Source organism: Sciurus carolinensis, chromosome 12 (assembly GCF_902686445.1).
Source record: "Sciurus carolinensis chromosome 12, mSciCar1.2, whole genome shotgun sequence".
In the NCBI taxonomy this organism is placed as follows: domain Eukaryota; kingdom Metazoa; phylum Chordata; class Mammalia; order Rodentia; family Sciuridae; genus Sciurus; species Sciurus carolinensis.
In genome coordinates, this window is record NC_062224.1 from 7,365,014 (window position 1) to 7,383,469 (window position 18,456).

Genomic DNA, 18,456 nt, shown 5'->3' on the forward strand with positions numbered 1-18,456 from the left:
CAGACTGGGCCTCGGGGAAGGCCGTTCGCATCTCGTAGATTATTTATAAGCTAGCTCTGTCCAGCCGATCTCAGCCATCTCCGCTCCTCTTCAAGGGCTGGCCAGCAGCCAGGGACGCACTCAGACCCGCTCTGTGCACCCACCCACCGCGGCAGTGGCGGTTAGAAGCCAGGAAAACCTTTCCTGTTTTGGAAAGGCTGTTTTCGGCCCTGCTGTGTAAGTGGGCTGCCCAGTCGCCACGTGCTGCAAATCTGGGACACATGGGAAAGCGTCAGTGGGAAGCCCTTCGTTCCAGAAGCTTCCTTCCACTAACTTTTGGCTCCCTTGCTTCTTCTGGCAGGACCCCGCCCCTGCGTTTTCCAAGTCCAAGGCAAGGTTGCGGTGTGGTCAGGGTTATTTTTCAACCACACCCTCTTTTGGTTGCTGGGATGGGAAAAGGACATGGCGGGTCCTGCCCTGAAGGCTGCTGAGGTGGCCAAAGGTGCTAACTGGACACTATGTGTTGCTTACCTCCAGCCTGGTCTCTCTCTAAGGCCACCTCTGTCCTGGGGGCCACAGTGGGGAGCTCCTTCAGGAAACTGCCTCCACCAAGGAGTTAATAAATACCCCAGGTTCCTCTTTCAGGGGACAATGGTGGAATGCTTCTACTGGTCCCTGCAGGCCTGAGCACTAGCTGCCCACACGGTCACGCTGCTGGACAAACACCTTTCCCACCCTCAACCTCTTGACAGCTGTCCCTGAGCACCTTGTAAATAATCTATTGCACTCAAATTCCAAGGTGAGCTCTGCTTGGCACGGGAACCCCAGCCTGAGTCACGCTGCATATGGACTCTTGAGACCAGCAAGTTATTTTAGTCCCTCCCTGGCTGCCAGGGGCCAGCGCCTGGACTGGACAGCAAGGAGGGCCGACCCATGTGGGAAAGGGAGACAGGAAGTCATTTCTGACAGCTTCGGGAGCTCAAGGGTTTACCAGGGATTGATCTGGGTGGAAGCCTAGCAGGTAAGAGCGTCTTCATCTTAGGGAGACTTTTTTGGGAAGAGAGACTCAAGGATCTGTGGTCTGGACAAAAAGGAGCGTACAAAATATAAGTATATTTCATGCAGGGTCGAAGACTCGGCCTGACAATTTGATCTAAGGCAGCATCTTCTGAGGATTGTCTCCGAAAGGGCCTCTCCGTCAGTGAGGGAAGATCCACTGGGACCCCTGGCCTGCTAGGAGGGGGCCGAATCCACTCCACCTGGGCAGGAGCGGGTGAATCCTTCCACATGAGGGGCGGGGATGGCCGTCTACAGTCAGATGTGCTGTGTTTGTTCTCTCAGGAGCCCCCTGAGGGGCGCAGCCCCAGCCTAGCATCAGGTCCCAGGATTGGTGGCAAAGGACCTTTCCAAGCCCCAGGGGAGAGAGGAGGGATGAGTCACTCCTTCCCACTCACCGAGGACAGAACATCACCAGTGCCTTCCTTCACCACTGAGTCAGTGCTCAGAAATGCTATTTTTAGAAGTCTGAGGCTCAGTGCCAGTGAATCAGAATTTCCAACGCTGAAAGCGACTTTACAGTAGCCTCAATTCCAGGAGGCGGAGCCCGGGGGGAAGGAGCTGGCACAACATGTCCACGGCCCTCTGCCAGGAGGGTCAGCCCCAGAACTAAAGCTGCCACACTCCTGGGGAGGCACAGGGACCTGCCAGGTCTGCAGTGGGAGGGTCTGTGGGGTCGGGACTCAGGTCTGCAGTGGGAAGGGTCTGTGGGGACAGGACCAGATCTACAATGGGACATCTCCTCAAACTATCACTGGGTCCCCTGTGCCATCTCAGGCTGGCAAGAGAACAGACCTTTCGGAAGTTCAGCAGAAGGGGGCACGTTCTAGTTTACAGGGACGTCCAGAAAACACTGTGTGGGAGGGGTGGCGTGTCTAGGAGGGCCAGGCCAGGAATGGAGGCCAAGCTCTGCTCAGCCTGTTCCCGGCTGACTGGCTGTCTCGGTACCTTTACCTTTCTCTCTCATTCTCTCCCCTGCTGTTTGTTTGGCTCTCTTCCTGTGTCCCTCTCTCTCATCATCTCTGGTGAGCACACAACCAAACATGGCCGTTTGGGCCCAGCCTGAGGGGTGGGAATAGGGGTGGTCCTCAGAGGAATGAAGGTGGGTTAAACAGCACGGGGGCGCCGCACCTCTGAGAAGGTGGCACCAGACGGGGTCCAGGTGGGGTTGACAGACTCTGAACGCCGGCCGAAGCTGGAGGAAGATGGCGAGGGGAGTGGTCACTTAGCCCAAGGCTTGTCCTTCCTGCATGAGGTTGTCAGTCAGTCTTTTCTGGAATCCATAAGTCCTCTTCTGGGCTCCAGGCAACATGACCCTCTCAGGGCCCACACAGGTAGGGACCATGCTCACTGAGCTCCTCCTAGATCCCCATCTTTTAGCTTTTTATGCATGATTTCCTCAAATTCTTTCCACAGGTCTCCTGGCTCCTTGGCTGAACTCTTGGAGGCGCTGGTCTGTGGGCCCCACAGAGGGCAAGCGGCTGTGGCCCCGTCCAGAACCCTGAGCTTCACCAACCTCTCCACAGATGGAGAAGCAGCCACGGAGTCTGAGCCTCACTCCGGCGCAGACCACCCTGGCCAAGGAGCTGCTTGGGGCCAGCGTCACCGGGCAGAGCAGGTCCCCTTCCACAGGAGCACCAGGAGCCCCTCCTCAGATTGTACCTGAGCAGACAGGCGGTGTACCTCACCTGTGTCCCCCATTAGGATGCCAGTAAGCCCTCCTGTGCTCTTTTCCCATCCACTTCCTTCCTGGTGAGGTCCACTCAGTCTCTTCTGGGATCCATAATTTCAGGCAAAGATGGGGTCCAAGGACTACAGCTAAGGCAGGAAGAGGCTCAGAGCACACACAGGGGACAACTGTCTGTCTGCCTGCACAGACAGCTGCTTTTAACCACCATGACGGTGGACGCAGCCTCTGCTGGGCATCAGCCCCCCACAGACTTGGTTGTAAATATGGTCCTGGGGTCAAAGGGTATGTATGCCTATGGTGGTTCCAGGTAAATTACAAGGCCAAGTGTTTTGCTCTGCAGGTGAGGTAGGTCCAACTACCTGCTGCCCAAGGATGCACCCACACCTGTGCCAGGAGTCTGTGCAGATGGAACAGGGCAACACGAAAAAAAAAACGACATAAAAAATACCGATTGTTGTCAAGGATGTAGCAAAACTGGAACCTTTGTGGTGTTCTGCTGGTGGGGATTCAAAAATGGTACAGCTGCCGTGGAGAGCAGTACCGTGAGTCCTCAAAAACTGAGACAGAATTACTGTATGATTCAGTAATTCCATAACTGGGAATATACCCCGCCCAAACTGAAAACAGAATCTCAAAGACATACTTGAACATCCAAGTTCATAGCAGCGCAATTCACAAGAGCCAAGAGGGGGAAGCAACCCAAGTGTCCACTGATGGACGAAGAAACAAAATGGACTTATTCATACAGTGGAATGTTATTCAGCCTCAAAAAAGAGGAAATCCGGACATGTGCTACTTTGGGGATGAAGGCCGATGACCTAACACTAAGTGAAATAAGCCAGTTACAGAGGGACAGATGCTGTAGATTCTTCTTACACGAGGCGCCTAGGACAGTCGAACTCAGAGAGAGAGAGGGTAGAATGGTGTAACCAGCAGCTGGAGGGGAGGACGCAGTCAGTGGTTCCTGGGCACAGTCTGTGTGGAAGATGGAAGGTTCTGGGGCGGACGAAGGTCAGGGCGGCACAGTGAGCGCAGGCCTCCACACGGGGTGTATTCTGCAGATGGCGCAGACACCAAGGTTCGCGTTTTCTACTGCAGTGAAGTCAGGCCGTGGTCAGTCATGGCCCAGAGGGAGAAGGGAGGATCTGGCTTCCGCGGTGGCATTAGATGTTAGGACAGGGCCATCAGCCTCCGCCCGCGCTGCCCAAGCCCGGACAGCAGAGGATACGCGAGTTGGGCAGGCGCAGTTCCAGACCCCAGCACCGAGCTCCAGCTGCAAGGCAGGGTGGGCTCTTCTCTCGCCTGCGGTCAGTCTGGGCGGTGACCTTGTGCGCCCTTCTCCCTGTCCCCATTATCTGCTGGGCCCGTGGCAGTGGCGGAGGTGGGGCTCAGCCGGCAGTAGGCACACCCGCCTCCACCCAGAAGCAATCCCTGTGGCCGGCCAGTGAGAGCGGGCAGGCCTGGCGCGGGCATCTGGGTGACGAGGCCGGCAGTCTGCGCCGGGAGCCCCCGGGAGCGCCAGCGTGACCCGAGAGGCTTGGGCGAGCTCTCAGCGGAGAACAGGAGGAAGGCCACGCCGTGGTTGGGCCGTTTCCTGCCAATCTCCACAGCTAACCTGGCCTGCTTCCTTTTACTTTCCCGTGGCTGCCATTGCGCTGCCTTCGCCAGCGCTGCTGGGACCGCGGGGAAATAGGAACTGCTCCCGGCGCGCATGCGCCTGGAGTCCCAGCCTCTCGGGAGGCTGGTGTGGGAGGATCACTTGAGACCTGGAAGTCAAGACTAGTGGAGGCGGTGGAGTGAGGGAGGAAAGAAAGGGGTGGGGAGGAAGGAGACAGGAAGAAGGAAGGGAAAAAATTGCTTCTTTCCACAAAAGGCTCAGGAATTCTTGAAGTGGAGGGCAGCCTCGGGAGAGGACTTGCTGTAGAGACAAGGAAATAATAGGAATTGCTACAGTTGTGTGTTATGCAGTAATAATAAACTGTATTTGGTATTTGCCTGGACTTGTAAAACTAAAATAAAGGCGCCTGGTGACAAGCTTGCTGTGTGGCAGGATGACCCTCCTGAACAATGCCAATATGAACCTTGGTCTATGATTTGAGTGGTGGCTCCTGGTCTCGTCGTGTTCTGGTCTTTATCAATGAAGACCAGAGCGTGACAGGGCTGAAGATCACGACTCAAACCCCTGCACTTTTGGAGCAAACTGTCAGCAGCACCGTGAACAGAAGTCTCTACGTTGCTCTGTCTCTTGTCTGCCCCGGCTGCTGTCCACTCTATTGCTGATTGCTGTTTGACCACTGTCACTGAGGCCAGACAAGTGACCACCTTTCCCATGACAACTGCCACCCAGCCTCCAGTTTATGGGACACCTGAGGACATCTGAAGACGTCCGAGGAGCTGAGAGAGGCCATGGCTGAGAAGAATCCCCTGGGTCTTGCTGACTGACTTCTTGGCTATGGGGCGTTGCACTGAGTAAGTCCATGGGGATTGGACTCTAGGTGAACAAGGGGGTGAATCTTCAATGTATTTGTGACTTGCTGTTGTTAGGAATGTTGAGTTGAGTGTGCACTGTGTGAATGAAATCCACTTGTCGGAACCAAACTTGATTCCTCTTACTCACTGCTCGCGACACTTGCCTTTTGTCCAGTTTGGGTACATGGCAGAATTGGAGGGTACTGATCTGAGAGCCATCTGCCCACCTAGGGTGACACAGGTACTGTCCAGTGCACAGCTGGCCCAGGGTGGGCTCTTCCTGCCCAACAGTCGGGCCCGTGGTTAGGCCTCAACCCACAATGACTGTCCCTCCAGCGGCACATGCATACTTACATTCTTCGGAGCACCTGGTGGCGTGGGCCCAAGGTGGCTTGGGGGCACAGCTGGGGCAGTGCACGGGATCTGTCCCAGAGCGCACAGAGCACAGGTCTGTGGGTCCTGTGACGACACCTGCCCAGAGCAGCTGAGTCATTTCCTGCCTCCCAGCCCTGGGCCTCCTCCCCACAGTGCTGGGGTGTGATGCTCCTGTGCCCCAGGCAACGCCTGCCTTCAGCGGGCAGGATGAGAAGCCCAGGGTGACATCTTCCTGGGCTCCCTCCCTGCTTGTCTCCTCTGGGTGCAGTTCTGTGCCCTCCCCGCCGGCTTCCTGAATCCTGGAGGAGGCTCACTTCTGAGAGAGGCCAAGCGAGGTTTTGTTCCCTGCTTTCTGCTGCAGCAAACCTGGGGCACCTGCCCTCCTGCCCCCTCCACGTGGCACCCTTGCGAGTCAATGCTGAGTCCTTTAAGTGCAGGTTGCTTGCTTCCCGAACCAGAGGCCTGTGTTCCTCCCCAGGACTCACGCACCTATTGAAGAGGAGCCGGGAACAACTTAATTATGACAACTCGCAGGGCAGCCTCCTCGCCCACCCCCCACTATTGCTGATCCCTTTTCTCCTCGTTCTATGTTATTTGCTCAGCTGGTGAGCTGGAGCCTCTCGGAGGAGCCCCATGAGCCGGAGCCTCTCGGAGGAGCCACATGAGCCTGAACCGCACGTGCAGCTGCGGGTTGCTCGCCAGCTCCTGGATCAGGCGCACTGGTGGTGGTGAAGCCAGAACTGAGGACGGGCAGTTCGTGCATGTGCTGGGGCAGGAAGGCAGCCTTGGAGCCTGAAGTCTGGGCCACTTCAAACTGGGACCCCCGTCACAGGTGAAGCTCCAGGGTTGGCGAGTCTCCCTCCTTTGACAGGGCTTGACTGCCACCAGCTCTCCTGCCCCTGTGGCAGTCACTGGAGCGGGACTGCCAGCCTCCCCTCAGCTCTCCAACAAGCTGCTCAGCTCTCAGCGGGTCACACCCAGGCCCCTGAACCTGGTTTGAACAGCAGCAGGCTTTGAGTCAAAGGGACCCGATTCAGAAGCCCATGGCGCCCAGTTGAAACCACTGGCTTTGAAAAGTCCGGATGGCCGTCGCGTCCCCACGTGTCCCGGTGCCTGCGTGTATGCCTTAACAGCCACTCAGGTCACACTCTGAGGAAAGACGTGAATCAGCAGGCAGCTCCCAGCCACGCGGGTCAGGCTGATGGCTCTTCTTACCTCAAGCACCACGGGTCTCCCTGCAGCTCACAGCAGATCCACGGCTCACAGGTCAGCCGGAGGATGAGGCCAGCCCACGGTGGGTGGAGGACGCGTCCAGTACGGGAGGATCCGAGGAGGCCTCCGAAGCATCGCTCCGCAGAGGGGGTCTGCGGCAGGCTGGCCCTGGGCCTACATCCCCAGCATATGGCCACATAGCATCTTCAATGAGACTTGACGCTGTGTCACCAGCCAGCATCACGGGAGTCTTGAAACACGGTTCTGGCCTGGTTGAAGAGCTGTTCCCTGGGTGGGACCGCCGTTGACTCAGGAAGCCATGAGATGTCTGTCAACCCTTCGGCCACAAGCCACAGGCAAACCTGGGAAAGCTGTTGAGGAGTCCCGGGATCAGCCTGCTCCAGCTGATCGGCCGATCATCTCCCGGAACAGCAGGGTCCCCGCCCGCTGCCTGTAGGGCCTGGGTGCACGTGGGTGCCTGGGTGCCCGCATCGAAACAGACTGGGCTGGCTCACGCCTCCTGACACTAGACAGTAAATGTTAAACGCAATGACGTTGAATTATTCTTTATAGCCGTGGTTCTCGACATCTATCAGAAGTCTCAGGTGAGGCTCCCAGGTGATCTGATGGCGGCTGAAGGCTGGGAGCGTCAGGTGGAGACAGTCTGCCAAACATTAGTCCTATTTAGGAAGGGGAAACAGCTCTGCTGCCTAAGGGCTGCTGTGGACCCTGCCGCCCTGCGGCTCTGCCACCCTGCCACAAGGCTGTGGCTGGGGTCTCCCGCCTCCTCCCACTCACTCCACCTAAGAACCAACTGAGGGCCTTTTCTTCACTCCGCTATGACAATAGGTCACAGGTTGCTGGCCAGTGGATGGACTGGCTGTTTGGGGTCAAATGCCTACACTCAGAGAGGTCGGCAGCAGCGGGGAGGGGCCTACACGGTCCCACCTGGCTTCCAGCACAGCTGGGTAGGGGGTTGGCACCCTAGAAGTGGGTGTGGCTGTGGCACCTCAGGGCTTGACCTACAGGCATGACATGAATGTCATGCTGGGGATTGAACCCTGGACCTCGTGTACGCTCAGCAAATGTTGTACCCCTAAGCTACACCCAGCCCTAGAAATATTCTTAAAAACTATTTTTAAGATGTTTGGAAACCTCTCTGGTATCCCTGTTCATGTTTGTTGTTGACAGCAGCATCAAAGACCGAACCCCAGGTCACTGCTGTGTCAAATTAAACCAGGGTTGCGGGTGATGCCACTCCATCAGTGTCACCTCTTTCTAGTATCGAGTCACGCAAAGAAACAAGGGACTAGGATAAGAGGGAGCTTAGGACCACAGAGCGATGACAGAACACGTAGGTGTTCAAACGTGGAGCCAAAGTCACGGTTGCCAGTCTAGTGTCTGCCCGGCACCCGCGTCCACTGCTTCGCCCCTCTCAGTGAGTGAGTCAGAGGGAAGGGTGCAAGCCACCAAGCCACCTGATTCAGAGCTTAAACCCTGCTTCTGGGTGTTTTCAAACAGCCACTCACACTTCCCCTGGTTGCTCGGCTCCTAAGAGGCCAAGTAGCTGACCCAGTGCGGGGGCCTGGACCCAGCAGGGCGGCACTGACGGTATCTTGGTACACAGTCAGCTGAATATGGGAGTCCAGGGACTTTTCTTTCTGAGGGGTTTATTTGCTCCTAGACATTCTATAAAACGGACAGGAGAGAAGCGCTCGTGTGCATTTTTAAGGCCAATTCACACAGGCTGGAGAGTCAAGTGTTGGCAGGCAATGGGCCACAGGAAGTGGAGAGCTGGGCAACGAATCAACCAGCTGAGGGCTGAAGGAAGACAGATTCAATACACAGAAACCTCCGCATTCTTTACCTAATTTCTTTCTTTCTTTCTTTTTTTTTTTTCGTGAGGGGTCCTGAGGATCCAACCCAGGGCCTCGTGCATGCTAGACACTCTACCACCGAGCCACTTCCCATCCCTACCTGATTGTTTTTAATCTACATTTCATTCTTTTTGTTGTTGTTGTCGTTGTTACTGGGAATTGAATCTAGGGGCACCAAACCACTAAGCCAGCCACATCCCATGTTATTTTATTTCTATTTTTTATTTTGAGACAGGGTCTCACTAAATGGCTTAGGGCCTTGCTAATTTGCTGAGGTTGGCTTTGAACCTGTGATCCTCCTGCCTCAGCCCCCCCCCCCCCCCGAGTCACTGGGATTATAGGCGTGAACTACCACACCTGGCTAGACCTCTGAATTTCTGTATGCTAGCAATGAACAGTAAGAAGTTAAAAACAAAAACAAAAAACACTTAACAATTCTATCAAAATGACATCCTTACAGATAAATCGAACAGGAAATGTGGATGCCCTGTGCGTCACAACTACAAAACATGGCCAAGTGAAATTAAGACCAAAGTGGAGGATCAGAGGACTTAATATTGTAATGACCCTGGTTCTCTCCAAGCAGATGGAGAGTCACAGCAACCCCGATCCCAGTCCCAGCAGGCTTTCTCATAGACATGACAAACTGGCTCTAAAACTTAGGGAAGCACAATGGATTGAGAATAGCCAAAATAACCTTGAAAACAAAGAACAAATTTGGAGGCCCTCCTGACGTCAAGACCTACTGAGGAGCCGTGGTCAGCAGGATGGAGCCCTGTGGGCACACAGGCCAACGGCACACAATGGCTGAGAAAATACCCATGCAGGTGGACCAACAGGTTTCCCACAAATGGGCTCGAGGAAAACAACGAGAAAATACACATTTGACAAATGGTGCCAGATGTATGTTTTTCTTACATGACAGAACTATATGAAAAAAATAACAAACTAAAAGTGAAGCATCGGTTTAAATATAACCACTCGAATTAGAAATTATCTAGGAAACAATGATAGGAAATCTTGGTGATCTTGGGTTAGGCAGAATTTATCACATGCTAGGCAAGCACTGGGCCCTGAATTATACCTCCAGCTCTCTTCATGTTAAGACAGGTAATCACCAAGATGCCTGGACTGGCCTTGAACTTGCGATCCTCCTGCCTCAGCCTCTGGAGTAGCTGGGTTTACAGGTGTGTACCACTGTACCTGAAAGAATCGAGAACTTTGTTCTAAGAAGGCAGCTACAAAAACAGAAATCGAAGTGACAGAGAAATGGTTTCAGGGCATATTTCCAACAAAGGCTGTGCCCAGGACATACCAGGAAGCAAGTACTCTTGTGTGGGTCCTATGAACTCCACTGCTCCTCCAGGTCCCACAGGTTTTGAAAAAGAATGAGCCCAATGAGTCACCTGGTATTGACAGGCAAATCTGCATCTGCAGTGAGCTCACAATCATTTGGGGAGCAGAAATCAGAGAGAACAACTCAGTTGTATCCCACTGGGATAAACTGGGGGGTTCTGATAGCTGAAATCTGCAGCACCTCCCTAGGGCCCCACAGAATTTCCTCCAAAGAGCATAATTGCTAACAGAAAGAAACATGCCGCAGAAAACACAGCCGAGCTGTGTCCAGTCAGCTCCAATTTCTCTGCCTCTTAAGCAAGAACAAACATGAAATCGCCCCACTTCCTCCATTGCTGTAAACAAAGGACAAGCCGGAAGTGCTTCAGGGTGAGGAGTGGGCGCCCCCTGGTGGTTCCGTCAGCTCTGAACTTCACAATCATTGCGTGGACCTTGAGAGGTCACCACCAGGTTGTTGTTGGTGGTGGTGGGGTCAGAAAGTGCTGCCTGCAGAAACTTGACCAATGCATCCAACCCTCACTCATCCTGCTGAGTCAGGGGACACACTAGCCATTCAAAATCAAACCCTCTGAATGGCCAAAGACATTTCAGGGTTATTTCTTTTACAGAATAAGCCAATAAAGTTACCATGCTCAGAACATATAAGTGGGGGTAGGTCACAGTGATACAGCAATTCACACCCTTCACAGCCTGGAACAAGAAACTGGGTCTGGGACTGGCCGCCATGCTTCAAGCCCAGTAAGGCACAAGTCAGAGACAAGAACCGCAGGTCTCCGTGGGTCCCTAATGTTCTTTTTCCAGATCTTAGAAGAAACCCAGGAAGAAGAGCTCCCACATGCTGGAGCAAATCACACCCAGGCTGTTGGCCCCACACTGCCCATCATGGCAGCTAGTGGCCACCAAGGGTTTGGGGCCCCTTATACAAACCACACAACAGACTTCCAAGACCCTGTGTGGGCACAAAGAAAGAATGTACACTGATCACATGCTGAAACCATATTTCGAGCACAGTGAGTTAGATATTTAAAAATTAATTTCACCTGTTTCTTTTCAATGCTTTACTCTGGTTCACAATTACCCACAAGGCTCATGATGTATTTCCATTGGGCAGTGTTGAATTAGACCCCACAGAGCTTGGTTATAAGTTTTGACTGGGTTTTATTGAAAATTAGGCCTGAGGAGGACCGTGGCTATTTGGCGGAGGAGGGGCAGATGGAGCTAAGGAGGGAGGAAGAGAGCCGGGTCTTTTGGCCTCTCCCTACCCGGCTCAACAACCGACGGGCCACCACAGCCCTGACCAGAGGCAGAGGGGCCCTGTCCATTCAGGTGGGGCTGACTCTGCCCAGGACTTGTGATCGCCAAGCCCTGCCCACTGGACAGGGTTTGGTTGGCTTCTTTGTTGACTGATTTCTATGTGCTGAAGTGGCAGAAATGGCGGCCTGGATCTCGCCCTGTGAGAGAGACAGTTGTCTACCTCACAGGCCCTTCAGCAGTTCCTGCATCCTGAGGGACTCTGGCTGCCAATGGGGACAGGCCCGCCTGCATTTCTAAGGGGCAGGATGAGGTCAACATAATTTTTTGTGGCAGTGCAAAAGAATTTCTGGGATTGCAAGCAGCAGAGGTCAGACACACAGTTATGGCCCTCAGAAGCCATGAACCCACCTTCCTTCAGGCTGGATAGCATGACTTCTCACAGGCGAGAGGCAGAGTGGGACTTCAGGAGCCAGAACCTCACACTCCTTAGTTTTCCTTGGAGAAAACACGGGGCATATTTAAAACTGCTCTTGTCAAAGGCACCATGAAATGGTAAGTTTCCAACTCTGGGAGGTTATGGCTTCCTCTGGATTAAATTTAGGCCTATAAGTCGAAATCTTCAGCTGTAGTCTAGAACACTCCTCTGGGCTCTGGGCTCAGGCACGGCTTTCTTATCCCATGAGCATCTCAAAGTCACAGTGAGAATGTGGCCTTCCGGGCCGGCTTGTCTCCACCCCCACTTCCTCTGGGCGTCATCCATGCAGCCAGCAGCTGAGCCAGAAACAGAGATCTGTCCTTGTCAGTTTGCTTGCCTTCCTCCCCTGCCTCATCCACCTGGTGTTCCTGGGACTCTTGGTCTGCTCTCCAGGAGATCTCCCCCAGACTCTTTCCATCACTCTTGACCCTCTTCCATTTTTTTTTTTTTTTTTTTTTTTTGCGGTACTGGGGAATCGAACTCAGGGCCTTGTGCTTGCGAGGCAAGCACTCTACCAGCTGAGCTATCTCCCCAGCCCGACCCGCTTCCATTTTATTTCCCATAAGGAAGCAAGAATGATCTTAAGACATAAATTGCTTCATTTAGCATTTATTCAGAAAATTTTATTACAGACTTCTTACACAGTTCCTGGCACTGGGGAAATAGCACGAACCAAACATAGAAAAAGCCCTGCCCTAAGCAAGCGCACATCCCAGCAGGGCTAGCACACAGGAAACAAGATAAGCAGCCTATTAAATGGTGATCAACGGCAGGAGGCAAAATATCGCAGGAAAGGAACGCCCGGAAAGGACAGGTGGAATCTGAACGGGATTGTGAGGAAAGGTACCATTGAAGACAGACTACCCAGCCAGACATGGTGAAGGCATCTACCAGACCAGCCAGGGAAGTCAAGGCTCTCCTCGGCTTCTAGGCCTGTTTAGGACTCTGGCTTTACCGGGTGAGCTGGGTGCCTCTGGTTGGTTTTGATCAGCAGATGTGTAAGGACCATGACAGCAGAGAAAAGACTGAGAATCATGGTAGCAAACAGGAAAATGATTTCTGTCTTGAGGTAGTATCGACGATGGCTTGGGAGGAGCGCAGGCAGGGTGAGCCTGAGGTTGGCAACGTGGGCTGCAGTGGAGACGGACAATGCTGCAGCAGACTACTGGCTGTAGGCGTGGGAGACAGGCTGCCTTTGGACATTGGTGTAGACAGGAATTGACAGGAGAGGCCTGGCAATCATCAGCCAGTGGCTAGCATGTGCTGACTGCTGTCACTCCAGGGCCTACACCAGTGTTTGGGACACGGCGGTTACAAATGGACACTAGACAGTCATCCCATGCCAGGGAGGCTCCAACCGCAGGGAGGAGAGGACACCTGCCTGACAAGGTGTGTAGAATTCTGCTCAAAAAGCAACTCAGATACTTTGGATGGTGACAAGTGCCACAAAGTAAGGCAGGAATGTGGCAGAGTATCTGCCAGGATCATTCTGAAAGCAAGGCCAAGGGTGGTGGCACCTGCCTGTAGTCTAGCAACGTGGAAGGCTAAGGCAGGAGGATCACAGATTTGAGGCCAGCCTGGGCAATTTAAGAAGACCATGTTTCAAAGTTAAAAATACAAAGGGCTGGGGATGTAGCTTAGTGAGTGAGGCCTGGAGTTCAAGTCCCAATAATAATTTTTATTAACAAGCAGAGAGCAGTATCCCAAGCTAAGGAGATGGCAGGTCTGAGGTTGAGATGGAGCACGTCTGCTGAGTTGGAACAGGAATAGCTAGTGTGGATGCCCAGGGTGTGAGTGGCCAGAGAGGAAATCAGCACAGGGAAGGGACAGCTCTCGTCGGAGACTCGAGACTATGCCAAGTGGTTGAACTCCATACTGTAGGGACAGCTGGAGGATTTGAAGCAAGGGCAGGGCACAGCATGGCTCATACAACTAGAAGGGCTTCCAAGAGATGGCTGTGCTGGACATGGGTGAAGGGAACCACGTGTAATGACATAATGGAGGCAGAGCTGCTGAAACTCCATGGAGAGAGCGTGGGAACTCAGGATGGCTTGTGACTTGGCCTGAGTGACTAGCAGGAGAGGTACCAGTTGAAATGGTGTTTTTGTGGGTAACTGAAAGGAATCAAGGGTACTGTGTGGATATAGAGTCTGAGACAGACTAAAGAAGGGGCCACATCAAGTAAGCAGGTAGACCACTAGCCTGGAACCTGAGGGCAGGTCAGGGATGGTGGTTACTGAAGTTTCCAGACTGGACACGTCGGTTGCTCCTTCTTTCTTAACAGTCTTGATTTTGCTCAGGACCCACCATGTTGCATATTCCTCTGGGGGATGCGCAGGTTCCCAGAGGCCCAAGGTGGCCCTAACTGGTCTGAAAGTCCATTTCCTTTGACAGGGATGGCCCCGACTGTGGCCTAGGAGATGTGAAATTTATTGACCACTTTCCCTTATTTCTAAAAGCCACCCAGAAAGAAACTTCTCTCCCCCTAACATGACACTGTCTGCCTGCAATGCCTCAAACTGCCAGAGTACCTGTGCTGTTTGCTCAGGGAGGACGCTATCCTGAAGGCGGCAGAGCAGGGACATGGGAGAGACGGCAGGCCCTTGACTCTGTGCTGACCCCTTCTTTTCCTGTAGTAATTTCTGGTTGAGAATTAAGAATCAGCAAATTGTAATGCCTATGAAGGCAAGAAAAAGGCAAGAAGCAGCAAGCGATGAAGAATAAATAGTAAAATGGCCAATACAGCTCTAACATAGCAATAATTAATGGCCTACATCATACTGGCTTAAAAGAAAGATTGGGAGGTAAAAGATTTCTACAGTGAAAACTATAAAACATTGAAGAAAGAAATTAAAGACACAAGAAGATGGAAAGGCCTTCTATGTTTATGGATAGGCAGAATAAATATTACTATAACCTAGAATAGGCAAAACAATTCTAAATCAAAACAGCAATGCTGGAGGCATCCCAATACCTGACTTCAAACTGTACTAGAGAGCTATTGTGACCCAAACCGCCGGGTACTATTATAAAAACAGACTCATGGACCAGTAATACAGGGTAGAAGACAGAACAAATTCACATAGATAGAGTCATCCCATCCTTGGCAAAGGCGCCAAAAATGTACACTGGAGAAAAGACAGTCTTTATAACAAAGGGTGCTGGGAAAACTGGTTATTTATATAGAAGAATAAGACTAGACCTTTATCTCTCACCCTGCACAAAAATCAACTCAAAATGGTTAAGATCTAGGAATTAGGCCAGAAATTATGCAACTCCTTGAAGAAAATGTAGGGTCAACACTCCAGCATATAGGCACAGGCAAGGACTTTCCAGATAGGACCCCTAAAGCTCAGGAAATAAGGCCAAGAGTTAATAAATGAGATGGTATCAAATCAAAATGCTTCTGCAGAGCAAAGGAAAACAAGAATGTGAAGATAGAAGCTATAGGAGAAAACCTTTGCCAGCTACTCTTCTGAGAGGATTAATATCTAGAATATACAAAAAACTCAGAAAACACCAAGACCCTCCAACAGCACAATTAATAAATGAACGAGTGAATTAAACACACTTCCTAAAAGAAACACAAATGGTCAACAAATATAAAAAAGTATTCAACATCATTAGCCACTAGGGAAATGCAAATTAACTACACTGAGATTTCATCATATACCAGTCAGAATGGCTCATCAAGAACACAATAACCAATACTGGAGAAAGAGAAGCACTTTCACGCCGCTGGTGGGATTGTGAATGAGTATAACCAATGTGGAAATCAATAGTTTCCTCAAAAGACTAGGCTGGAACCACCATATGACTCAGCTATACCACTCCTCAGCATTTATCCTCAAGAATCAAAGTCGTCATACTATAGTGATACATGCATGCCCATGTTTACAGCAATACAACTCCACAACAGCCACTTTATGGAACCAGCCTGTGTCCATCAATGGATGAATGGATGAAAGAAAATGTGTTATATATATATATACACAATGGAGCTTTATGCAGCCCATAAAGAAAAACAAAATTATGTCATTTGCAGGAAAATGGATGAAACTTGAGAACATTATGTTAAGCAAAATAAGCCAAACTCAGAAGGTCAGGGGTCATGTTTTCTCTCATATGTGGATGTCAGGAAGAAGGCAAAGAACAAAATTGAAAGCAGATCAGTAGAACAGAGGGAAGGGAGGAAAAGGGGAAATACAGAGGAATGATAGTGGTCAAAAGAATCGTTATATTGTGTGTATGTACGAATATATAACAAATCCCACCATTGTGCACCAATAAAAATATGGGAAAAAACTATGATGTAGGTAGGTTAAAGGAAAAGGATAGAAAACAGTATATCATGCAAACATTAATGAACAAAAAACCATAAATGGGTATATTCATTTCAAATAAAGTAAAACTTCAGGGCAAACACTAGTCTAGGAGTGAGGCTACTTAATGGTAGAGAGTTGTCCCAACAAGATGACACTGCAACCCTGACACTTGCTTCACCAAACAACAGGGCTTCCAAATACATGAAGCAAAATGAATTGAGCTGGAAAAAGAAATAGCACAACACAGAAATGCTGTGTATTATTTTAGTTGGGAATTCAACAATGTTCCACTCTCAGGAATTGATTGAATGACTAGATAGGAAACCAGCAAGGAGATGTGTGTGTGTGTGTGTGTATACATACATGCACACAATATGATCAACCATGAGATACAAGTGACATAGAACATTCACGAAGGGAACCAGATCCAGAGTCATAAACCTTAAAACATTCAGAAGAACTAAAAGCAGTGTTCTCTGGCCACAATGGAATCACACTAGAAATCAGCAACAGAAAGAAAACAGGAAAATCCCAACACTTGGGAGTTAGGCAACACATTTTTGACACCTCCATGGCTCAAAGAAGAAATCTCAAAGGAAACCTAGAGAATACACACAACTAGGGTGCAGCTGGGAGGGAAACTGAGAGCACTAAAATGCTTAGAAAAAAAGGTCTTGAACCAATAACATTTTCTCAAGAATCTAGGAAGGAAAGGCAAGATAAACCCAAAGCAGCAGAACTAAGGGGGAAAATTGGATTAGCAGCCTCTGGTGGTGCTGACCCAACTTAGGCGTCAGGCCTGGGGTTCTTGTGGGGATGGCTCGCCTTTCCTCCAAAGACGCCGCTGCTCATAAGCCAAGGATCTCTCATGCCATGCTTCTTGTCCACTAAGTCTCAACAGCTGCTACTGTGCTGGCAATGACCCTAACAGGGCTCAGTTATTTAGCAGTGCCCTAAGTCTCATATTTATGAAGGAGTGAGCCAGAAGGAAGATGTAATTTAGCTTTGCAAAACTTAGGCTCATGAATTCAGAACCTCATCCTATTTATAAGGGTTTTTCATGGTGTAGTTTCCTGTGGTGCTGGGAGAATTGGTCACAGAGCAGGTTGGTGCTCTGGTGACCCACATCACCTGCTGCTAAGCCAGTCCTCAGGCTCTGAGCTTTTGTTAAAGAGACTGCCTTCCAATCCATTACACTGTAGACATTTTCTTTGTCCCAGAGTACCACACACATGGACTTGGAATGACAGCAGCCTAACTGGATGCCCTCCTCTCAACAGCCTGGGATAGAGGGCCCTCCAAGGAAGTAAGGGATGAGTCCAAGGATGTGCCAGGACACATCACAGGTCACAGAGAAAGTATGAATCAGGTGACTCATAATTACAGGTCAGTACTAAGTGTGAAGATCCTGTGTCCATGGGTGCAACCATTGAGGCCCCAGGCAGATCTACCTAATTCTTCAGCCCAGACTCTCACACATCCAGTCACAGAATTCATCTGGAAGCGTCAGCAAGATTTCTAGGACTGAAATCTCCATTTGGCAGGCCTGGGATGGAGCCAGAATTTTTGTTTTATTTATTTTTTTCAAATAAGCATTCTGTGGCCCTGCACAAGTGCAAAGCCGCTTAGGATAGGGAAGTCAGAAGTATGGCTGTGGCCCAAGGACAAGCCACTGTGAGCTGACCCACTGTTTGTAAATATCCCATTTTGTCATAAACTTCATGCATTGGGCCTTAAACACTTACACGTCAATTCAGCACACGTGTTCAGTGAACTAAGTTTTTCTGCTATGCAAGGAAACCCTGCTATTCAACTCAACTGAGCATCGGGGGCCCAGGCCCATGCCCGTGCCCGTGCCCGTGCCCAGGGAAAACTGGTGCCGTGGGCTGCATCTGTCTGCTGGAGGCTCTTCGTTCAGTCCCGGGCCCCGGGTCATCCTTCCTCTATTGCTGACTGCCTTTTCTCACTTAATTCAATATGCTCTGTAAAAGAAAGCCCCCTTGACCTTTAGAGGGTCAAACGGACCATTCTCTCCTGTGACTTGTTCCTTAATTCAAACAGCAGGACTACCCAGGTGACCTGAACCTGAAAGTCCTCATAATGCCACCAGTTCTGTAAGAGTGGGGCTTGGCCCATCCAGCTGCGTGCTCCTTCTGAGCACAGGCTCGGGTGTGCCTCCCGCAGCTCCTGACAGCACGAGCTCTTTAACCCCTGGGAACTGAAAGGAGTGGTCTCTGTAAGTCATCTGGACACCCCTCTTGCCCACAGCTCTATGGTAAACCAGGAATACAGTGCACTCAGGAAAAAACACGCATACATTTTACTCTAAGCAGACTAAGTTTACTTGGATCAGAAATGGCTTGTACTCGATCAGTAAATACATGGCAA